Raw genomic sequence first — 23,002 nt, 5'->3', positions numbered from 1 at the left:
CATTTATTTAACACTGTTAAATTTTTCCTTTGATGGAGCCCTTTGGAAATACCTTTTTTGGCAGAATCTGTAAAGGGTTATTTTAGAGCAAATTGAGGCCTATGGTGAAACAGGAAATATCTCAAGATAAAAACTATAAAGAACCTTTTTGTGAGACTGATTTGTGATGTATGAATTCAGTCAACATGGGTAAACGTTTATTTTTTTGAGAAGTTTGGAAACACTGTTTTTGTAGAATCTGAGAAGGGATATTTGGGAGCACATTGAAGTCTATGGTGAAGAAGGAAATATCTTCAGATATAAACTAGAAAGAAGCATTTTGAGAAACTGCCTGCTGATGTGTGTGTTCATCTCACAGAGTTAAGTCCTTTTTTTGATGGAACAGTTTGAAAACTGTTTTTGTAGAATCTGCAAAAGAATATTTGGGAGTGCATTGAGGTATTGGTGGAAAAGAAATTATCTTCAGAGAAGAACTAGACAGAAGCTTTCCTTGAAACTGCTTAGTGAGGTGTGCATTCATCTCACAGAGTTAAACCTTACTTTTGCTTGAGCAGTCTGGAAACACTATTTTTGTAGAATCTGTGATGGAATATTTGGGGATCATTGAAGCCTATGGTGAAAAAGTAAATATATTCAGATAAAATCTAGAAAGAAGATTTTTTAGAAACTTCTTTGTGATGTTTATATTCATCACACAGACTTAAACTTGTTTTTTAATTGAGCAGTTTGGAAACACTGTTTTTGTAGAATCTGCAATCGGAGATTTGGGAGTGCATTGAGACCTATGTTGGAAAAGGAAACATCTTTACAGAGGAACCAGACAGAAACTTTCTGAGAAACTGCTTTGTGATGTGTGGATTCATCTCACAGAGTTAAACATTTCTTTTGATTGAGCATTTTGGAAACACTGTTTTTGTAGAATCTGTGAAGGGATATTTGGGAGCACACTGAGGTTTATGGTGAAAAAAGAAATATCTTAGGATAAAAACTAGAAAGAAGCTTTTTTGATAAACTGTTTTGTGAAATGTCTGTTCATCTCACAGAGCTAAACATTTCTTTTGACTGAGCAGTTAGGAAACATTCTTTTTGCAAAATCTACAAAGTGATGTTTGGCAGCACATAAAAGCCTATGGTGAACAAGGAATTATCTTCAGATAAAAACTGGAAGAAAGGTTATGAGAAACTGCCTTCTGAGGTGTGCATTCATCTCACAGATTTAATTCCTTCTTTTAATGGAACAGTTGGGAAACAAGTTTTTATGGAATTTTTATAGGGATATTTGGGAGCACATTGAGGCCTGTGGTGGAAAAGGAAATATCTTCCGAGAAAAACTAGACAGAAGCTTTCTGAGAAACTGCTTTGTGATGTCTGCGTACATCTCACAGAGTTAAACCTTTCTTTCATTTAATCAGTTTGGAAACAATGTTTTTGTAGAATCTGCGAAGAGATATTTGGGAGCGCATTGAAGCCTGGGGTGAAAAAGTAGATATTTCCTTTTTTACCATAGGCTTCTTTGCATTACTTAATATCCCTTCACAGATTGTACAAAAACAGTGTTTCAAAACTCTTCCATTAAAAGAAGGACTTAACTCTGTGAGGTGAATGCACACATCTGAAAGCAGTTTCTCATAACGCTTCTTTCCAGTTTTAATCTGAAGATAGTTCCTTTTTCATCATAGGCTTTTTGAGCTACTTTATATTTCTTCACAGGTTACTCAAAAACAGTGTTTCCAAACTGTTCCATCAAATGAAAGGTTTAACTCTGTGAGACGAATGCACACGTCACAAAGCAGTTTCCCAAAAAGCTTCTTTCCACTTTTTATCCAAAGATTTTGGATAAAAACTAGAAAGAAGCTTTTTGAGAAACTGCTTTGTGACGTGTGCATTCGTCTCACAGACTTAAACCTTTCTTTTGATAGATTCTTTTGGAAACACAGTTTTTGTAGAATCTGTGAAGCGATATTTGTCAGCACACATGACCTATGGTGAAAAAGGAAATAACTTCATATAAAAACTAGAAAGAAGCTTTTTAAGAAACTGCTTTGTGATATGTGCATTCATCTCACAGAGTGTAATGTGACCTTTGATTGAGCAGTTTGGAAACACTGTTTTTGCATAATCTGTGAAATGATGCTAGGTAGCAGAAAAGGCCTGTGCTGAAAAAGGAAATATCTTCAGATAGAACCTGGAGAGAAGCGTTTTGAGAAACTGTTTTCTAGAGTTGCATATATCTCACAGAGTTACATCCTTCTTTTGATGGAACAGTTTGGAAATACTGTTTTTATAGAATCTGTGAAGGGATATTTGGGAGTGTGCATTGAAGCATACTGGGAAAAATAAAATAACTTCAGATAAAAAATATGAAAAGCTTTCTGAGAAACCGCTTTGTGAAGTGTGCCTTCTTGTCACAGATTTAAACATTTCTTTTGATTGAGCAGTTTTGAAATACTGTTTTTATAGAATCTGCAATCAGATATTTGAAAGCGCTGTTAGGCCTACGTTAAAAAAGGAAATATCTTTGGATAAAAAGTAGACAGCAGCTTTATGATTAACTTCTTTGTGATGTGTGCATTCATCTCACAGAATTAAACATTTCATTTGAATGGAGCAGTTTGGAAACACTGTTTTTGTGTAATCTGTGAAGCAATATTAGGTACCCCAAAAAGCCTATAATGAAAAAGGCAATATCTTCAGATAAAACTGGAAAGAAACCTTATGAAATACTGCTTTCTCATGTGTCTCTTCATTTCACAGAGTTAAGTGTTCTTTTAATGGAACACTTTGGAAACACTGTTTCTGAAAAATCTGTGAAGGGATATTTGCCAGCACATTAAGGCCAATGGTGGAAAAGGAAATATCATCAGAGAAGGACTAGACAGAAAATTTCTGAGAAACTGCTTTGTGATGTCTGCATTAATCTCACAGAGTTAAACCTTTCTTTTGATTGAACAGTTTGGAAACACTGCTTTTGTATTATCTGCAATATTATATTATGTAGTGAAATAGGCCTATGGTGAAAAAGGAAATATCTTCAGATTAAAATTGGAAAGAAGCTTTCTGAGAAACAGTTTTGTGATGTGTGCGTCCTTCTCACACAGTTAAAAATATCTATTGATTGAGGAGTTTGAAAACACTGTTTTAGTAGAATCAGCAAAGGTATATTCGGGAGCACATTGAGAACTAGGATGAAAAAGGAAATATCTACAGATAAAAATAAGAAAATCTTTTTGAGAAACTGCTTGTAATGAGTGTGTTCATTTCACAGTGTTAAACTTCTGTTTTATCAGCCAGTTTGCAAACACTGTTTTTATAGAATTTGAGATGGTGTATTTCAGAGTGCACAGAAACCTATGGTGAAAAAGGAATTAACTTCAAATAAAAACTAGAAAGAAGTTTTTGAGAAACTTCTTTATGATGTGTGCATTAATCTCACAGAATTAAACCTTTCATTTGACTGAGCAGTTTGGAAACGCTGTTTTTGTGTAATCTGAAAAGTGACATTTTGTAGCCCAAGAAAGCCTATAATGAAAAAGGAAATATCTTTTGTTAAAAACTGAAAAAAAATCGTTATGAGGAACTGCTTTCTGATGTGTGCATTCATCTCATAGAGTTAAGTCCTTCTTTTGATGGAACACTTTGGAAACACTGTTTTTATAGAATCTGCAAAGGGATATTTGGTAGCACATTGAGTCCTATTGTGGAAAAGGAAATATCGTCAGAGAAGAACTAGACAGAAGCTTTCTGGAACTACTTTGTGATGTCTGCATTCATCTGACAGGGTTCAAACTGTCTTCTCGTTGAAACTTTTGGAAAAAATTTTTTTTTGTAGAATCTGTGAAGGGATATTTGGGTGTGCATTGAACCCTACAGTGAAAAAGGAAATATCTTCAGATAAAAACTAGAAAGAAACGTTGTGAGAAACTGCTTTGTGATGTGTGCATTCATCTCACAGATTTAAACATTTCTGTTGATAGAGAAGTTTGGAAACACTCTTTTTGTCTAATCTGCTAAGTGATATTAAGTAGCAAAAAGGAGCCTACAGTGAAAAAGGAAATATCTTCAGATAAAAACTGGATAGGAGCTTTCTGAGACACAGATTTGTGATGTGTGCATTCATTTAACACTGTTAAAGTTTTCGTTTGATGGAGCCATTTGGAAACAACCCTTTGGCAGAATCTGCAAATGGTTATTTTGGGGTGCATTGAGGCTTACAGTGAAAAAGGAAATATCTCCAGGTTAAAACCAGAAAGAAACTTTCAGAGAAACAGCTTTGTGATGTGTGCCTTCATCTCACATAGTTCAATCTATTTTTTGATTGATCAGTTTGTAAACATTGTTTTTGTAGAATCTATGAAGGGATATTTGGGAGCGCATGAGGCCTATGGTCAAGAAGGGAATAACTTCAGATAAAAAGAATGTTTCTTGGAAATGGCTTTGTGATGTGTGCATTCTTCTTATAGATTTAAAAGTTTCTTTTGATTGAGCATTGGGAAACACTGTTTTTGTAGAATCTGCAAAGGGATATTTTACTCACACAGTGTCTATGGTGAAAAAATATCTTCAGATTAAAAGTAGAAAGAAGCTTTTTTGAGAAAATGCTTTGTGATGTATGCATTTGGGTCACAGAGTTAAACTTCTCTTTTGACAGATCCATTTAGAAACACTGTTTTTTAATAATATGCAAAGGATGTTAGTGCAAAAAGCCCTATGGCAAACAAAGAAATATCTTCAGATATGTCCTGGAAAGAAGCATCATGAGAAACTGCTTTCTGATGTAGGCACTCACATCACAGAGTTAAAACTTTCTTTTGATGGAACAGTTCAGAAACACTGTTTTTATAGAATCTGTGAAGGGATATTTGGGAGCACAATGTGGCTTATTGTGGAAAAGGCAATATCTTCAGAGAGGAACTAGACAGAAACAACCTGAGAAACTACTTTTTGATGTGTGCATTCACGCCACAGACTTAAACTTTTTTTTTTGATTGAGTATTTTGGAAACACTGCTTTTGCAGTATCTGAAAAGGGATACTTGGGAGTGCACTTAGGCCTATGGTGAAAAAGGAAATATCTTTGGGTTAATACTAGAAAATCTTTTTGAGAAACTGCTTTGTGATATGTGCATTCTGCTCACAGAGTTAGACATTTCTTTTGATTGAGGAGTTTGCAAACACTGTTTATGTAGAATCTGAAAATGTTTATTTGGGAGTGAATTGAGGCCTAGGATGAATAAGGAAATATCTTCAGATAAAAATAAAAAAGAAGATTTTTGAGAAACTGGGTGCTATATGTGCGTTCATCTCACAGAGTTAAACTTGCTTTTTATTGAACAGTTTGCAAACACTGTTTTTGTGGAATCTGTGATGCAGTATTTTGAGTGCATTGAAACCTATGCTGAAAAATGAGATAATTTCAGATAGAAAGTAGAAAGAAGCTTTTTGAGAAACTGCTATGTGATGTGTCTATTCATATGAGAGTTAAACCTTTCTTTTGACAGACCAGATTGGAAACACTGTATTTGCATAATCTGCAAAGTGATATTAGGTAGCACAAGAGGCCTATTTTGAAAAAGGAAATAACGTTAGACAAAAAATGGAATGGAGCTTTCTGAGACACTGATTTGTGATGTGTGAATTCATTTCACAGTGTTAAACTTTCCTTCAATTGAACCGTTTGGAAACACCCTTTTGGCAGAATCTGTGAAGGGTTATTTGGGAGCACATTGAGGCCTATGATGAAAAAGGAAATATCTACAGATTAAAAAAAGAAGGAAACTTTCTGAGAAACTGCTTTGTGATTTGTGCATTCATCTCAAAGAGTTAAACGTTTCTTCTGATTAATCAGTTTGTAAACACTGTTTTTGAAGAATCTGTGAAGGGATATTTGGGAGCACAAGAGGTCTATTTTAAAAAAAGGAAATAACTTTCAATAAAAACTAAACAGAAATTTTCTGACAAACATCTTTGTGATGTGTGCATTCGTACCACAGACCTAAAAGTTTCTTTCGATTGAGCAGTTTGGAAACACTGTTTTTGTAGAATCTGCAATATTTGGGATATTTGGGAGTGCATATTTGGGAGTGCACTTTGTCCATGGCAAAAAAGGAAATACCTTCACATAAAAACTAGAAAGAAGTTTTTGAGAAACTGCTTTGTGAGTAATGCTTTCATCTTACAGAGTTAAACTGTAAAAACACTGTTCTTGTAGATTCTTCAAAGGTATATAGCACTGAGTCCTATGGTGAACAAGGAAATATCTTAGGATAAAAACTAGAAAGAAGCTTTTTGAGAAACTACTTTGTGATATGTGCACTCAAATCATAGAGTTAAATCTGTATTTTATTGAGCAGATTAGTAACACTGTTCTTGTAGAATCTGCAGTGGGATATTTGGGAACTTATAGAAGCATATGGTGATCAAGGAAATATTTTCAGATAAAAACTAGAAAGAAGTTTTTTGAGAAACTGCTTTGTGATATGTGCACTGAAATAACAGAGATAAACCTGTTTTTTTATTGAGCCTATTGGTAACACTGTATTTGTACAATCTACAATGGGATATTTGGGAGCGTATTGAAGCATATGGTGATAAAGGAAATATCTTTGGATGAAAACTAGAAGGAAGTTTTTGAGGAACTGCTTTGTGATGTGTGTGTTCATCTCACAGAGGTAAACCTTTCTTTTGATAGAGCAGTTTGGAAATACTGTTTTTGTATAATCTGTGAAGTGATATTAGGTAGTGTAAAGAGGCCTGTGGTGAAAAAGGAAGTATCAGATAAAAGCTGGAAAGTACCTTTCTGAGGCACCGATATGTTATGTCTTCATTCATTACAAAGTGTTAAATCTTTCCTTTGTTGAAGCTATTTGGAAACATAATTTTGGTAGAATCTGCTAAGGGATATTTGGGAGCCAATTGAGGCCTGAGTTGGGAGAGGAAACATCTCAAGACAAAAACTAGACAGAAGCTTTCTGAGAAACTGCTTCAAGATGTGTGCATTTTTTTTCACAGAGTAAAACCTTACTTTTGGTTGAACAGTATGGAAACACTGTTTTTGTAGAATCTGTGAAGGGATATTTGGGAGCACCCAGAGGCTTATGGTGAAAAATTAAATAATTCAGATAAAAAATACAATATCTTTCTGAGAAACTGCTTTGGGATGTGTACATTCTTGCCACAGATTTAAAACTTTCTTTCAATGGAGCAGTTTGGAAACACTGTTTTTGTAGAATCTGCAAAGGGATATTTGAAAGTACAGTTACACCTATGGGGAAAAAGGAAATGTGTTCGGATAAAAACTAGAAAGGAACTTTTTGAGAAACGAGTTTGTGATGTGTGCATTCATCTCACAGAGTTAAACATTTCATTTGACTGAGCAGTTTGGAAACACTATTTTTGTGTAATCTGCGAAGTGATATTAGGTAGCTCAAAAAAGCCTATTATGAAAAAGGAAATATCTTCAATAAAAAACTGGAAAAAAGTGTTAGGAGAAACTGCTTTCTGATGTGTGCATTGATCTCACAGAGTTAAGGCCTTTTGATGGAGAACTTTGGAAACAGTATTTTTATACAAACTGCTAAGGGACATTTGGCAGCACGTTGACACCTATGTTGGAAAAGGAAATATTGTCAGAGAAGAACTAGACAGAAGCTTTCTGAGAAACTGCTTTGTGATGTCTTCATTTATCTCACAGAGTTCCATCTTTCTTTGGATTGAGCCTTTGGAAACACTGTTTTTGTAGAATCTGCATAGGGATATTTGGGAGCTCATTGAAGCCTATGGTGGAAAAGGAAATATCTTCAGATAAAATCTAGAAAGAGGCTTTCTAAGTAACTATTTTTTATGTGTGCACTCATCTCACAGAGATAAACCTTTCTTTTGATAGAGCAGTTTGCAAACACTGTTTTTGTTGAATCTGCGATGGTGTATTTGGGAGCACATTGAAGCCTATGGTGAAAAAGGAAGTAACTTCGGATAAAAACAAGAAAGAAGCTTTTTGAGAAACTACTTTGTGATGTGTGGATTCATCTCACAGAGTTAAACCTTTCTTTTGATAGAGCACGTTGGAAATACTGTTTTTGTATAATCTGCCAAGTGATATTAGGTAGCCCAAAGAATAATAGGTTGAAGAAGGAAATAACTTCAGACAAAAACTGGAATGGAATGAAACTTTCTGAGACACATATTTGTGATGTGTGCATTCATTTTGCAGGGTTCAATTTTTCCTTTGAGGAAGCCTTTTGGAAACACCATTTTGGCAGAATCTGTGAAGGGTTATTTGAGAGCACATTATGGCCTACCGTGAAAAAGGAAAAATCTCTAGATAAAAACTAGAAAGAAGTTTCTGAGAAACTGTGTTGTAATGTGTGCATTCAACTCACTTAAGTTAAACCTTTCTTTTGATTGATCAGCTTGGAAACACTGTTTTTCAAGAATCTGCAGAGGGATATTTGGGAAGGCATGAGGCCAAAGGTAAAGTAGGAAATAACTTCAGGTAAAAACAACAAAGAATGATTTTGAGAAATGGTTCTATGATGTGTGCATTCTTCTCACAGATTTTAATGTATCTTTTGATTGAGCAGTTTGGAAACACTGTTGTTTTAGAATCTCAAAGGGATATTTTGGAGCACACTATGTCTATGGTGAAAAACGAACTATCTTCAGAAAAAAACTAGAAAGACGTTTTTTGAGAAACTGATTTGTGATGTATGCATTCATCTCACAGATTTAAACTTTTCTTTTGACTGAGCAGTTTGGAAACACTGTTTCTCAATAATCTGCAAAGTGATGTTAGGTAGCACAAAAAGGCCTATGGTGAAGAAGGAAATATCTTCAGATTAAAAATGGAAAGAAGCGTTATGACAAACTGCTTTCTGGTGTGTGTGTTCACCACACAGAGTTAAATCCTTCTTTAGAGGGATCAGTTCTTAAACACTCTTTTTATAGATTCTGTGAAGGGATATTTGGGAGTGCATTGAGGCATTTGGAGGAAAAGGAAATATCTTCAGAGAAGAACTAGAAAGAAGCTATCTCACACTGCTTTGTGATGTGTGCATTCATCTCACAGAGTTAAACCTTTCTTTTGAAGGAGCAGTTCAGAAACACTGTTTTTGCAAAATCTGTGAAGCGATATTAGATAGAGCAAAAAAGCCTATGGTGAGAAAGGAATTATCTTCACATAAAAACTGGAGAGAAACGTTATGAGAAACTGCTCTATGATTTGTGAGTTCATCTCACAGAGTTAATTCCTTCTTTTGATGGAACAGTTTGGAAACACTGTTTTTGTTGTATCTGTGAAGGGATATTTGGGAGCACATTGAGACCTAAAGTGGAAAAGGAATTATCTTCAGAGAAGAATTAGACAGAAGCTTTCAGAGAAACTGCTTTGGGATGTGTGCATTCAACTAACAGAGTTAAACATTTCTTTTGATTGAGCAGTTTGGAAATGCTGTTTTTGTAGAATCTGCAAAGGGATATTTGGGACTGCATTGAAGCCAACAGTGAAAAAAGAAATATCTTTGCATAAAAACTAGAATGTGTCCTTTTGAGAAATTGCTTTGTGTAGCATGCATTCATCTCACAGAGTTAAACCTTTCTTTTGATGGAGCAGCTAGGAAACACTGTTTTTGTATAATCTGCAAAGTGATGTTAGACAATGCATACAGGCCTATGGTAAACAAGGAAATATCTTCAGATAAAATCTGGAAAGAAGCATTATGAGAAACGGCTTTCTGATGTATGCTTACATCTCACTGGGTTAATTCCTAATTTTGATGGAACTGTTTGGAAACATTGTTTTTGTAGAATCTGCGATGGGATATTTTGGAGCACATTTAGCCCTATGGTGGAAAAGGTAATACCTTCAGAGAAGAACTAGAGAGCACTTTCTGAAAAACTGCTTTGTGACGTCTGTAGTCATCTCACAGAGTTAAATTTCATTGAGCAGCTTGGAAACACTTTTTTTGTAGAATCTTTGAAGTGTCATTTGGGAGCGCACTGAGGACTATGGTGAAAAAGGAAATAACTTCAGATAAAAACTAGAAAGAAGGTTTTGGGAAACTGCTTTATGATGTATGCATTCATCTCAAAGAGATAAACTTTTCTTTTGACTGAGCAGTTTGGAAGCACTGTTTCTGCATAATCTGTGAAGTGGTGTGTTAGGTAATGCAAAAAGGCCTATGGTGAACAAGGAAATATCTTCAGATAAAAACTGGAAAGAAGTGTTGAGAAACTGCATTGTATGTGAGTTCATCTCACAGAGTTAAATGTGTCTTTTGACGGAAGAGTTTGGAAACACGGTTTTAGAGAATCTGTGAAGGGTATTTGGGAATGTATTGAGGCCTGTAGTGGAAAATGAAATAACTTCAGAGAAGAACTAGACAGAAACTATCTGAGAAACTGGTTTGTGATGTGTGCATTCATCTCACAGAGTTCAGCTTTCTTTTGATTGAGAGGTTTTGAAACACTATTTTTGTAGAATCTGCAAAAGTATATTTGGGAGTGCACAGAGGTCTATGGTGAAAAAGGAAATATCTTCAGAGAAAAACTAGAAAGAAGACTTTTGAGAAACCCCTATGAGTGTGTGTTCATACAATTCACAGATTCAAACCTGTTTTTCGATTGAGCAGTTTTGAAACACTCTTTTTGTAGAATCTACCAATTGATATTTGGGAGTGCATTGAAGACTCTAAGGAAAAAAGAAATGTCTTTGCGTAAAATCTAGAAAGAAGTTTTCTGAAATACCCCATTGAAATGTGTGCATTCTTCTCACAGTTAAAAGTTTCTTTTGATTGTGCAGTTTGGAAACACTGTTTTCATAAAATCAACAAAGTGATATTTAAAGGGCAGTTAGTTCTAAGGTGAAAAATAAAATATCTTCGGATGTAAATTAGAAAGAAATTTTTTGAGAAACTGCTTTGTGAGGTGTGCATTCATCTCACAGAGTTAAACATGTTTTTTGATTGAGCAGTTTGGAAGCACTGTTTTTGTTGAAACTGTGAAGTGATGTTTGGTAGCACAAAAAGGCCTATGGTGAACAACACAATACATTCAGATAAAAACCGGAAAGAAGAGTTATGAGAAACTGCTTTCTGAAGTGTGCATTCATCTCACAGAGTTAAATCCTTCTTCTGATGGTACAGTTTGGAAACACTGTTTTTGTAGAATCTGTGAAGGGATATTGGGAGTGCATCAAAGCCTACAGTGGAAAAGGAAATATCTTTAGAGAAGAACTAGACAGAAGTTTTCTGAGAAACTGCTTTCAATGTGTGCATTCATCACATAGAGTTAAACCTTTCTTTTGATCGAGCAGTTTGGAAACACAGGTTTTGTAAAAACTTCGAAGGCATATTTAGGAGCATAATGAAGCCTTACAGTGAAAAAGGAAATACCTTCACATTAAAACAAGTAAGAAGTTTTCTGAGAAACTGCTTTGTGATATCTGTATTCATTTCAGAGAGATAAACCATTCTTTTTATTGAGCAGTTTGGAAAGACTATTTTTGAAAATCTGTGAAGTGATGTTAGGTAGCACAGAAAAGCCTATGATGAACAAGGGAATATCTTCAGATGAAAACTGGAGAGAAGTGTTACAGAAACTGATTTGTGATGTGTGTGTATATCCCACAGAGTTAAGTCCTTCTTTTGATGGAACAATTCAGAAACACTGTTTTCATTGAATCTATGAAGTGATATTTAGTAGCGCATTGAGGCCTCTTGTGGGAAAATAAATATCTTCAGAAAAGAACTAGATAGAAGCTTTCTGAGAAACTGCTTTTTGATGTGTGCATTCATCTCACAGAGTTAAACCTTTCTTTTGATTGAGCAGTTTGGAAAAACTGTTTTTGTAGTATCTGCAAAGGGATACTTGAGAGCTTACTGAAGCTTATGTTGAAAACGGAAATATCTTCAGATAAAAACTAGAAAGAAGCTTTTTGAGAAACCACTTTGTGATGTGTGCATTCATCTCACAAAGTAAAACCTTTCTTTTGAATGAGCAGCTTGGAAACACTCTTTTTGCAAAATCTGTGAAGCGATACAAAGTTGCACAAATAAGCCTATGGTGAAAAAGAAAATATGTTCAGTTAAAAACTGGAGAGAATCATTAGGGGAAACTTGTTTCAGATGTGTGCATTCATCTCACAGTGATACATCCTTCTTTCATAGAACAGTTTTGAAACACTGCTTTTGTAGAATCTGTGAAGGGATACTTGGGAGCACCTTGAAGCCTATGGTGAAAATGGAAATATCTTCAGAGAAAAACTAGAAAGACGCTATTTGAGAAACTGCTTTGAGATGTGTGCATTCATCTCACAGAGTTAAAAGTTTCTTTTGATTGATCAGTTTGTAAACACTATTTTTGTAGAATCTGCAAATGTATATTTGGGAGCACACTGAGGCCTATGGTGAAATATGAAATATCTTTGGATAAAAACTAGAAAGAAGCTTTTAGAGAAACTGATTTGTGATGTGTGCACTCAACTCATAAATTTGATTTTTTTTTTTCATTGAGCAGTTTTGAAATGCTTTTTTTGTACAATCTGCTACGGGATATTTGGGAGTGCTTTGAAGCCTATGTTGAAAAAGGAAATATCTTTGGATCAAAACTAGAAAGAATCTATTTGAGAAACTGCTTCCTGATGTTTGCATTAATCTCACAGAGATAATTTTTTCTTTTGACAGAGCAATTTGGAAACACTAATTTTGTTTAATCTGCAAAGAGATATTAGGTAGCTCAAAATGGCCTATTCTGAACAAGGAAATACCTACCGATAAAAACTGGAAAGAAGCGTTATAAGAAACTGCTTTCTGATGTGGACATTCATCTCACTGAGGTAAATTCCTCTTTGAAGGAACAGTTTGGAAACACTGTTTATATAGTATCTGCAAAGGGATACTTGGTAGCTCACTGAACCACATGGTGATAAAGGAAATATCTTCAGATTAAAACTAGAAAGAAGCTTCTTCAGAAACTGGTTTGCAAAGTGTGCATTCATCTCACAGAGTTCAACCAATCTTTCCATTGATCAGTTTGAAAAAACTTTATTTGTAGAATCTGCAAAAAGATATTTGGGAGCTCATGAGGCCCAAGGTGAAAAGGGAAATGTTTGGATAAAAATTTGAAAGAAGCTTTTTGATAAATCAGTTTTTGTGAAGTGTGCATTCAACTCAGAGTTAAATCTATTTTTTTGATTGAACAGTATGGAAACACTGTGTATGAAGTATCTGTGATGTTATATTTGGAAGCTCACTAGGGGCTATCGTGTAAAAGGTAATATCTTCAGATAAAAACTAGGAAGAAGCTTTTTGAGAAATTGCTTTATGATGTGTGTGTTCAACTGACCGAGTTAAACTTGTTGTTCAATTGAGAAGAATGGAAACAGTGTTTTTGTAGAATCTACGATGGGATATTTGGGACTGCATTGAAGCCTATGGTGAAAAAGGAAACGTTTTAGGATAAAAACTAGAAAGAAGCTTTTTGAGAAACATCTTTGTGATGTGTGTATTCATCTCACAAATTTAAACATTTCTTTAGACTGAGCAGTTTGGAAACACTGTTTTTTCAAACCTGTGAAGTGATATTAGGTAGTGCAAAAAAGCCTATGGTGAAAAAGAAAATATCTTCAGATAAAAACTGAAAAGAAGTGTTATCAGAAACTGCTTTCTGATGTGCGTGTTCATCACACAGATTTAAGTCATTCTTTGGATGGAACAGTTTGGAAACACTGTTTTTGTAGGATCTGTGAAGGGATATTTGGGAACACACTGAGGCCTATTGCGGAAAGGAAATATCTTCAGAGAAGAACCAGATAGAAGCTTTCTGAGAAACTGCTTTCTGATGTGTGTATTCATCTCACAGATTTAAATCTTTCTTTTATTTGAGCAGTTTGGAAAAACTGCTTATATAGAATCAGCGAAGGCATATTTGGGAGTTCATTGAATCCTAGGGTGATAAAAGCAAATATCTCCAGATAAAAAGAAGAAAGAAGCTTTTTGAGAAACTGCTTTATTAAGTGTGCATTCATCTCACAGAGTTAAACCTTTATTTAGATTGATCAGTTTGGAAACAATGTTTTTGGAGAATCTGTGAAGGGATATTTGGCTCGCATGAGACCTATGGTGAAAAAGGAAATAACTTCCCATGAAAACTGGAAAGAAGCTTTCTGAGAAACTGCTTTATGACATGTGCATTCTTCTCACAGGGCTAAACCTTTCTTTTGATTGAGAAATTTGGAAAGCCTCTTTTTGTAGGATCTGCAAAGTGATATTGGGGAGCGCACTGATGACTACGGTTAAAAATGAAATATCTTCGGAAAAAAACTAGAAAGAAGCTTTTTGAGAAGCTGCTTTGTGATGTATGCATTCATCGCACACAGTTAAACTTTTGTTTTGACCTAGCACTTTGGAAACACTGTTTTTCTGTAATCTGCGAAGTGATGTTTGGTAGTGCAAAAAGTCCTATGGTGAACAAGGAAATATCTTCACCTAAAAACTGGAAAGAAGCGTTATGAGAAACTGCTTTCTGATGAGTGCATTCATCTCACAGTGTTAAATCCTTCTTTTGATGGAACTATTTGGAAACACCGTTTTTATAAAATACACAAAGGGATAATTGGGAACTCATTGAGCCTGATGGTGGAAAAGGAAATACCTTTGGATAAAAGCTAGAAAGAACATTTTGGAGAAACTGCTCTGTGGTGTGTACATTCAACTCACAGAGTTAAACCTGTTTTTATATTCAGCAGTTTGGAAACACTGTTTTTGTAGAATCTACAAAGGTGTATTTTGGACCACACTGATGACTATGGTGAAATGGAAATATCTTTGGATAAAAACTAGAAAGAAGCTTTTTGAGGAACTGCTTTGTCAGGTAAGCATTCATCTCACAGACTTAAACTTTCTTTTGATAGAGTATTTTGGCAAGATTGTTTTTGTATAATCTACGAAGCAATTATAGGTATCACAAAAAGGTCTGTGGTGAATAAGGAAATGTCTTCATGTAAAAACTCTAAAGAAGCGTTATGAGAAACTGCTTTGTGATGTATACATTCATCTCATAGAATTAAATCCTTGTTTTAATGGAACAGTTGAGCAACACTGTTTTCACAGGGTCTGTGAAGGGATATTTGGGAGTGCATTGAGGCCTATGGTGGAAAAGGAAATATCCTCAGAGAAGAAGTAGACAGAAGATATTGGAGAAACTGGTTTGCTGTGTTTGCATTCAACTCACCAAGTTAAATCTGTTCTTTCATTGAGCAGATTGGAGATAGTGTATTTGTACAACCTGTGACATGGTATTTGGGAGTGCATTGAAGTCTATGGTGATAAAGGACATATCTTTGGATAAAAAATAGAAAGAAGCTTTTTGAGAAACTGCTTTATGATGCATGCATTCATCACAGCATTAAACTTTTGTTTTGACTGAGCTGCTTGCAAACACTGTATAATATGGGAAGCGATGCTAGGTAGTGCAGAAAGGCCTCTGGTAAACAAGTAAATATCTTAAGATAAAAACTAGAAAGAAGATTTATGAGAAACTGCTTTCTGATGTGTAAGTTCCTCTCACAGAGTTAAATCTTTCTACTGATTGAACAGTTTGGAATCACTGTTTTCATAGAATCTGCAAAGAGATAACTGGGAGCACATTGAGGCCTATGGTGGAAAAGGAAATATCTTCAGAGAAGAACTAGAGAGAAGCTATCTGCAAAATTGCTTTATTATGTAAATTGCATTCATCTCACAGAGTTAAACCTTCCTTTTGATTGATCAGTTTGGAAACACTGTTATAGCAGAATTTGCAAAGGTATATTTGGGAGCACACTGAAGCCTACGTGAAAAAAATATGTTCAGATAAAAAGTAGAAAAATCTTTTTGAGAAACTGCTTTGTTATGTGTGAATTCAACTCATAGAATTAAATCTGTTTTTTGATTGTGCAGTTTGGAAACACTGTTTTTGTAGAATCTGTGACTGGCTATTTTGGAGCACATTTAAGCCTATGGTGGGTCATACAGGAATATCTTAGGATTAAAACTGGAAAGAATCTTTTTGAGAAACTGGTTTGTGATTTGTATTCACTCACAGAGTTAAACCTTTCTTTTGATTGATCAGTTTGGTGACACTGTTTTTGTAAAATCTGTGACAGGATATTAGGTAACGCAAAAAAGCCTATGGTGGAAAAGGAAATAACTTTAGATAAAAAATGGAAAGAAGCGTTATGAGAAATAACTTTCTGATGTGTGCATTCACCTCTAAGAGTTAAGTCCTCCTTTTAATGGAACAGTTTGGAAACACTGTTTATGTAGAATCAGCAAAGGGATTTTTGGTGGCAAACCTAGGCTTATGATGGAGAAGGATATATCTTCAGATAAAACTAACCAGAAGCTTTCTGTGAAACTGCTTTGTGATGTATCCATTCATCTCACAGAGCTAAAACCTTCTTTTTATTGAGCAGTTTGGAAACACTGTTTTTATAGTATCTGCAAAGGTATATTTGGGAGTGCATTGAAGACTATTGTGAAAAAGGAAATATCTTTAGATAAAATCTAGGAAGAAGCTTTCTGAGAAACTGCTTTGTGATGTGTGCGTTCATCTCATAGAATTAAGCCATTATTTTGATTGAACAGTTTGGAAACACTGTATTTGCAAAATCTGTGAAGCGATACTATGTAGAGCAAAAAAGCCTGCAGTGATCAAGAAAATATCTTAGGATAAAAACTGAAGGAAAGTTTATGAAACACTGCTTTCTGAGGTGCATTCATCTCACAGAGTTAAATCTTTCTTTTGATGGAATAGTTTGGAAACTATTTTTAGAGAAACTGTGAAGGGACATTTGGGAGCGCATTGAGGCTTACAGTGGAAAAGGAAGTAGATTCAGAGTAGAACTAGACAGAAGCTATCTGACAAACTGCTTTGTGATGGGGGCATACATCTCACAGAGTTAAACCTTTCTTTTCATGGAGCAGTTTGGAAACATCGTTTTTGTAGAATCTGCAAAGGTATATTTTGGAGTGCACTGAGGCATATGGTGAAAAAGGAAATATCTATGGATTAAAAACTACAAAGAAGCTTTTTGAGAAACTGCTTTGTGATGCATGTATTCAATTCACAGAGGTAAACCTGTTTTTTGATTGAGCAGTTTGCACACATTGTTTTTGTAGAATCTGCCATGGGATATTTGGGAGCACATTGAAGCCTATGGTGATAAAGGAAATATCTTAGGATAAAAACTAGACAGAAGCTTTTTGAGAAACCTCTTTGTGATGGGTGTATTCATCTCACAGTGGTAAACCCGTTTTCTGATTGAGCAGTTTGGAAGCACTGTTTTTGTAGAATCTATGAAGAGATATTTTGGAACTCATTGAGGCCTATGGTGGAAAAGGAAATATCTTCAGAGAAAAACTAGGCAGAAGCTTGCAGAGAAACTGCTTTGTGATGTGCAATCATCTCACAGAATTAAACCTTTCTTTTGATTCAGCAGTTTGGAAGCACTTTTTTTGTAGAATCTGTGAAGGGATATTTGGGAGTGCATTTAAGCCTATGGTGAAAAAGGAAATATCTTCACATAGAAACTAGAAAGAAGCTTTTTGATAAACTGCTTTGTGATGTTTGCATTCACCTCACAGAGTTAAACCTTGCCTTTGGTTGATCAGTTTGGAAACAGTATTTGTAGAATCTGCAAAGGGATATTTCAGAGTGCACAAAGCCTATGCTGAAAAAGGAAATAAATTCCGATTAAAAGTAGAAATAAGCTTTCTGAGAAACTGTTTTATGATGTGTGCATTCTTCTCACACAGATAAACGTTTCTTTTGATTGAGCAGTTTGGAAACACTGGTTTTATAGAATCTGCTAAGTGATGTTACGTAGCTCAAAAGGCCTATGGTAAACAAGGAATTATCTTAAGATAAAAATTGGAAAGAAACCATGTGAGACAGTGAAACCCCATCTCTACTAAAAATACAAAAAATTAGCTGGGCGTGGTGGTGGGCACCTGAAGTCCCAGCCATTTGGGAGACTGAGGAAGGAGAATGGCATGATCCCAGGAGGTGGAGCTTGCAGTGAGCCAAGATTGCACCACTGCACCCCTGCCTGGGCGACAGAGCAAGACTCTGTCTCAAAAACAGAAAAAAAAAGAGAAATGATGTGAGAAACTGCTTTCTGATGTCTGCATTCATCTCACAGAGTTAAATCTTACTTTGGATGGAACAGTTCGGTAAGTCAGTATTTAAAGATTCCACAAACGGATATTTGGGAACATTTTGAGGTCTATGGTATAAAAGGAAATATCGTCAGAGAAGAGCTAGACAGAAACTCTCTGAGAAACTGCTTTGTGAGGTCTGCATTCATCTCACTGAATTAAACTTTTCATCTCACTGTGTTCAACCTTTATTTTCTTTGAGCAGTTTGGAAACACTTTTTTTGTAGAATCTGTGAAGGTATATTTGGGAGTGCATTGAAGCCTATTGTGAAAAAGGAAATATCTTCGAATAAAAACTAGAAAGAAGATTTTTGAGAAACTGCTACATGATGTGTCCATTCGTCTCACACAGTTAAATCTTTCTTTTCATTGGGCAGTTTGGAATAACTGTTTATGCAGAATCTGCGAAGGGATATTTTGAAGTGCACAAGGTCTGTGGTGAAAAAGGAAATTTCTTTGGATAAAAACTAGAAAGAAGGTTTCTGAGGAACTTCTTTTTGATGACATCTCAGACTCACAGGGTTAAACCTGTTTTTTTGATTGAGCAGGTTGGAAACACTGTTTATGTAGAATCTGCGACAGGATATTTGGGAGTTCACTGAAGCCTATGGTGATAAATGAAATATCTTTGGAAAAAAGTAGAAAGAAGCTTTTGGAGAAACTGCTTTGTGATGTGTGCATTCACATCGCAGAGTTAAAACTTTCTTTCCAAAATGAGCTCTTTGGAAATAGTGTTTATGCAAATTTTGTGAAGCGATATCAGATAGTGTAGAAAAGCTTATTGTGAACAAGGAATTATCTTCAGAAGAAAATTGGAAAGAAGCATTATGAGAAACTGCTTTCTGATGTGTGTGTTCATTTTACAGAGTTAAGTCCTTCTTTTGATTGAACAGTTTGGAAACATTGTTTTTGTCGAATCTGCAAAGAGATATTTGGGAGTGCATTGAGGCCTATGGTTAAAAAGGAATTATCTTCATAGAAGACTAGACAGATGCTTTCTGAGAAGTTGCTTTGTGATGTATGCATTAATCTCAGACATTTAAACCTTTCTTTTTATTGAGTAGTTTGGAAACACTGTTTTTGTAGAATCTGTGCTGGGATATTTGGGAGTGTACATGGTGTATGGTGAAAAAGGAAATATCTTCAGATAAAAACTAGAAATAACCTATTTGAGAAGCTGCTTTGAGATGTATGCATTCATCTCAGAGATATATACCATTATTTTGATTAATCAGTTTGGAAACAATGTTTTTGTAGATTCTGCAAAGGGATATTTGGGAGCACACAAGGCCTATGGTGAAAAAGGAAATAACTTCAGATAAAAACTATAAAGAAGCTTTCTTTGAAACCGTTTTGTGATGCATGCATTCTTCTCACAGATTTAAAGGTTACTTTTGATTGAGCAGTTTGGAAACACTGTTTTGGTGGAATCTGCAAAGGGATATTTTGGAGCACTCTGATGCCTATGGTGAAAAAGGAGTTATCTTCAGATAAAAACTACAAAGCAACATTTTGAGAAACTGCTTTGTGATTTATGCATTTAGGTCACAGAGTTAAACTTTTCTTTTGACTAAGCAGTTTGGAGAAACTGTTTTTCAGTGATATGTGACAAGATGTTAGGTAGGGGTAAAAGGCGTTTGGTGAACAAGGAAATATCTTCAGATAGAAACTTAAAAGAAGTGTTATGAGGAACTGCTTTTTGATGTGTGCATTCATCTCACAAGGTTAAGTCCTTCTTTTGATGGGACAGCTTATAAACACTGTTTTTGGAAAATCTGTGAATGGATATTTGGGAGCACAATGAGGCCTAAAGATGAAAAGGAATTATCTTCATTGAAGAACTACACAGAAGGTTTCTGAGAAACTGCTTTGGGATGTGTGAATTCATCTCATGGAGTTAAACATTTCTTTTGACAGAGCAGTTTGGAAACACTGTTTTTGTAGAATCTGCTAAGGGATATTTGGGAGCAAACTATTTCTATGGTGAAAAAGGAACTGTCTTCAGATAAAAACCAGAAAGAATATTTTTGAGAAACTGCTTTGTGATGTGTGAATTGAGCCAACAGAGTTAATCCTTTCTTTTTCTGAGCAATTTGGAGACACAGTTTCTGTACAATCTGCGAAGGGATATTTGGGAGTGCATTGAAGACTATGGTGAAAAAGGAAATAACTTCAGATAAAAACTAGAAAGAAGCTTTCTGAGAAACCGCTTTCTGATGTGTGAATTCTTCTACAGAGTTAAACGTTTGCCTTGATTAAGTAGTTTGGAAACACTGTTTTTGGCGAATCTGCAAAGGGATGTTTGAGAGTGCACTTTAGCTTATGGTTTTAAAGGAAATATTTTCAGATAAAAACTAAAATGATGGTTTTTGAGAAAATGCTTTGTGATGTATGCATTCATCTCACAAAGTTAAACTTTTCCTTTGACTGAACAGTTTGGAAAATCTCATTTTGTATAATATGCGAAGCCATGTTAGGCAATGCAAAAATAACAATTTTGAACAAGAAATATCTTCTAATAAAAACTTGAAAGAAGCCTTATGAGAAACTGCTTTCTGATATGTGTGTCTATCTCACAGAGTTCAATTCTTCTTTTTTGGAAGAGTTTGCAAAGACTGTTTTTATAGAATCTGCCAATGGATATTTGGGAGTGCATTGAGGTCATTTGTGGTAAAGGAAATATCTTCAGATAAAAACTGGAAAGAAGTGGTATGAGAAATTGATTTCTGATGTATGCATTCATCTCAAAGAATTAAGTCCTTCTTTGATGGAACATATCAGAAACACTCTTTTTGTAGAATCTGCAAAGGGAAATTTTGGAGTGCATTGAGGCCTATGGTGGAAAAAGAAATGTCTTCAGAGCAGAAGTAGAAAGATGCTTTGTGAGAAGCTGCTCTGTGATGTGAGACTTCATCACACAGAGTTAAACCATTCTGTTGATTTATCAGTTTGGAAATACTGTTTCTGTAGAATCTGCAAAGGGATATTTGGGAATGCATGAGGCCTATGGTGCAAAAGGAAACAACTTCAGATAAAAACTAGAAACAATCTTTCTGAGAATTCCCTTTGTGATGTGCGCATTCTTCTCATTGTTAAACGTTTCTTTTAATTGAGCAGTGTGGAAACACTGTTTTTGTAGAATCTGCAAAGTAATATTTGGGAGCACACTGATGCTTAGGGTGAAAAAGGAAATATATTCACATAAAAAACAGAAAGAAGCCATTTGAGAAATTGCTCTGTGATGAATGCATTCATCTCACAGAATTACACTTTTACTGAGCAATTTGGAAACACTGTTTGTGTATAATCTTTGAAGTGATGTCGGGTCATGCAAAACGGCCTACGGTGAACAAGGAAATATCTTCAGATAAAAACTGGAAGGAAGCATATGAGAAACTTGTTTATGATGTGTGTGTACAACTCAGAGAGTTAAATCCATCTTTTGATGGAACAGTTCAGAAATACTGTTTTTGGAGGATCTGCAAAGGGATATTTAGGAGCGTTTTGAGTCCAAAGGTGAAAAAGCAAATATTTTCAGAGAAAAACTATACAGAAGTTACCTGAGAAACTGCTTTGTGACACGTCCATTCATCTCACAGATTTAAAACTTCCTCTTGATTGAGCAGTTTGGAAACACTGTTTTTGACTAATTGTGATGGGATATTTTAGAGCGATATTGAAGGCCATGGTGAAAAAGGAAATATCTTTGGATAAAAACTGGAAACAAACTTTTTGAGAAACTGCTTTGTGAAGTGTGCATTCATCTCACAGAGTTAAAACTTGTGGTTGATTGATCAATTTGCAAACACTGGTTTTACAGAATCTGTGATGGGATACTTGGGAGAACTCAAAACCTATGTTCAAAAAGGAAATAACTTCAATAAAACTTGAAAAAAGCATTCTGAGAAACCTCTTTGTGATGTGTGCAATCTTCTCACAGAGTTAAATGTTTCTTATCATTGAGCAGTTTGAAAACACTGTTTTTGTAGGACCTCTTATAATTGAGCATTTTGGAAACACTTCTAGAATCTACAAAGTGGTATTTGGGAGTGCACCAGGCCTAAGATGAAAAAGGAAATAACCTCAGATTAAAACTAGAAAGCAGCTTTATGAGAGGCAGCTTTGTGTTGTGTGCATTCTTATAACAGAGTTAAACGTTTCTTTTGATTGAACAGTTTGGAAAAGTTGTTTTTGTAGAATCTGAAAAGGGATATTTGGGAGTGCACTGGTGCCTATGTTGAAAAAGGAAATATCTTTGGATATAAACTAGAATGAAGATTTTTGAAAAACTGCTTTGTGATGTATGGATTCATCTCACAGAGTTAAAATTTTCTTTTGACTGCAAAGTTTGGAAACACTGTTTCTGTATAATCTGCAAAGTGATGTTCGGTAGCCCAGAAAGGAAAATGTTGAAAATGAAATATCTTCAGATAAAAACTGGAAAGATGAAGGGGGTGGGTTGCCCCTTCACACCTGTGGGTGTTTCTCGTTGGGTGGAATGAGAGACTTGGAAAAGAAAAAGACACAGAGACAAAGTATAGAGAAAGAAATAAGGGGACCCAGGGGACCAGCGTTCAGCATATGGAGGATCCCACTGGCTTCTGAGTTCCCTTAGTATTTATTACAGGGTTTTTCAGAGAGGGGGATGTGTCATGGTCACAAGACAATAGTGGGGAGAGGGTCAGGAGACAAACACGTGAACAAAGGTCTTTGCATCATAGACAAGGTAAAGAATCAAGTGCTGTGCTTTAGATATGCATAGACATAAACATCTCAATGCTTTGTTAAGCAGTTTTGCCGCCCGCGTGTCTC

Source organism: Pongo pygmaeus, chromosome 16, assembly GCF_028885625.2.
Source record: "Pongo pygmaeus isolate AG05252 chromosome 16, NHGRI_mPonPyg2-v2.0_pri, whole genome shotgun sequence".
Classification (NCBI taxonomy): Eukaryota; Metazoa; Chordata; class Mammalia; order Primates; family Hominidae; genus Pongo; species Pongo pygmaeus.
This window is presented reverse-complemented; position numbering follows the sequence as displayed.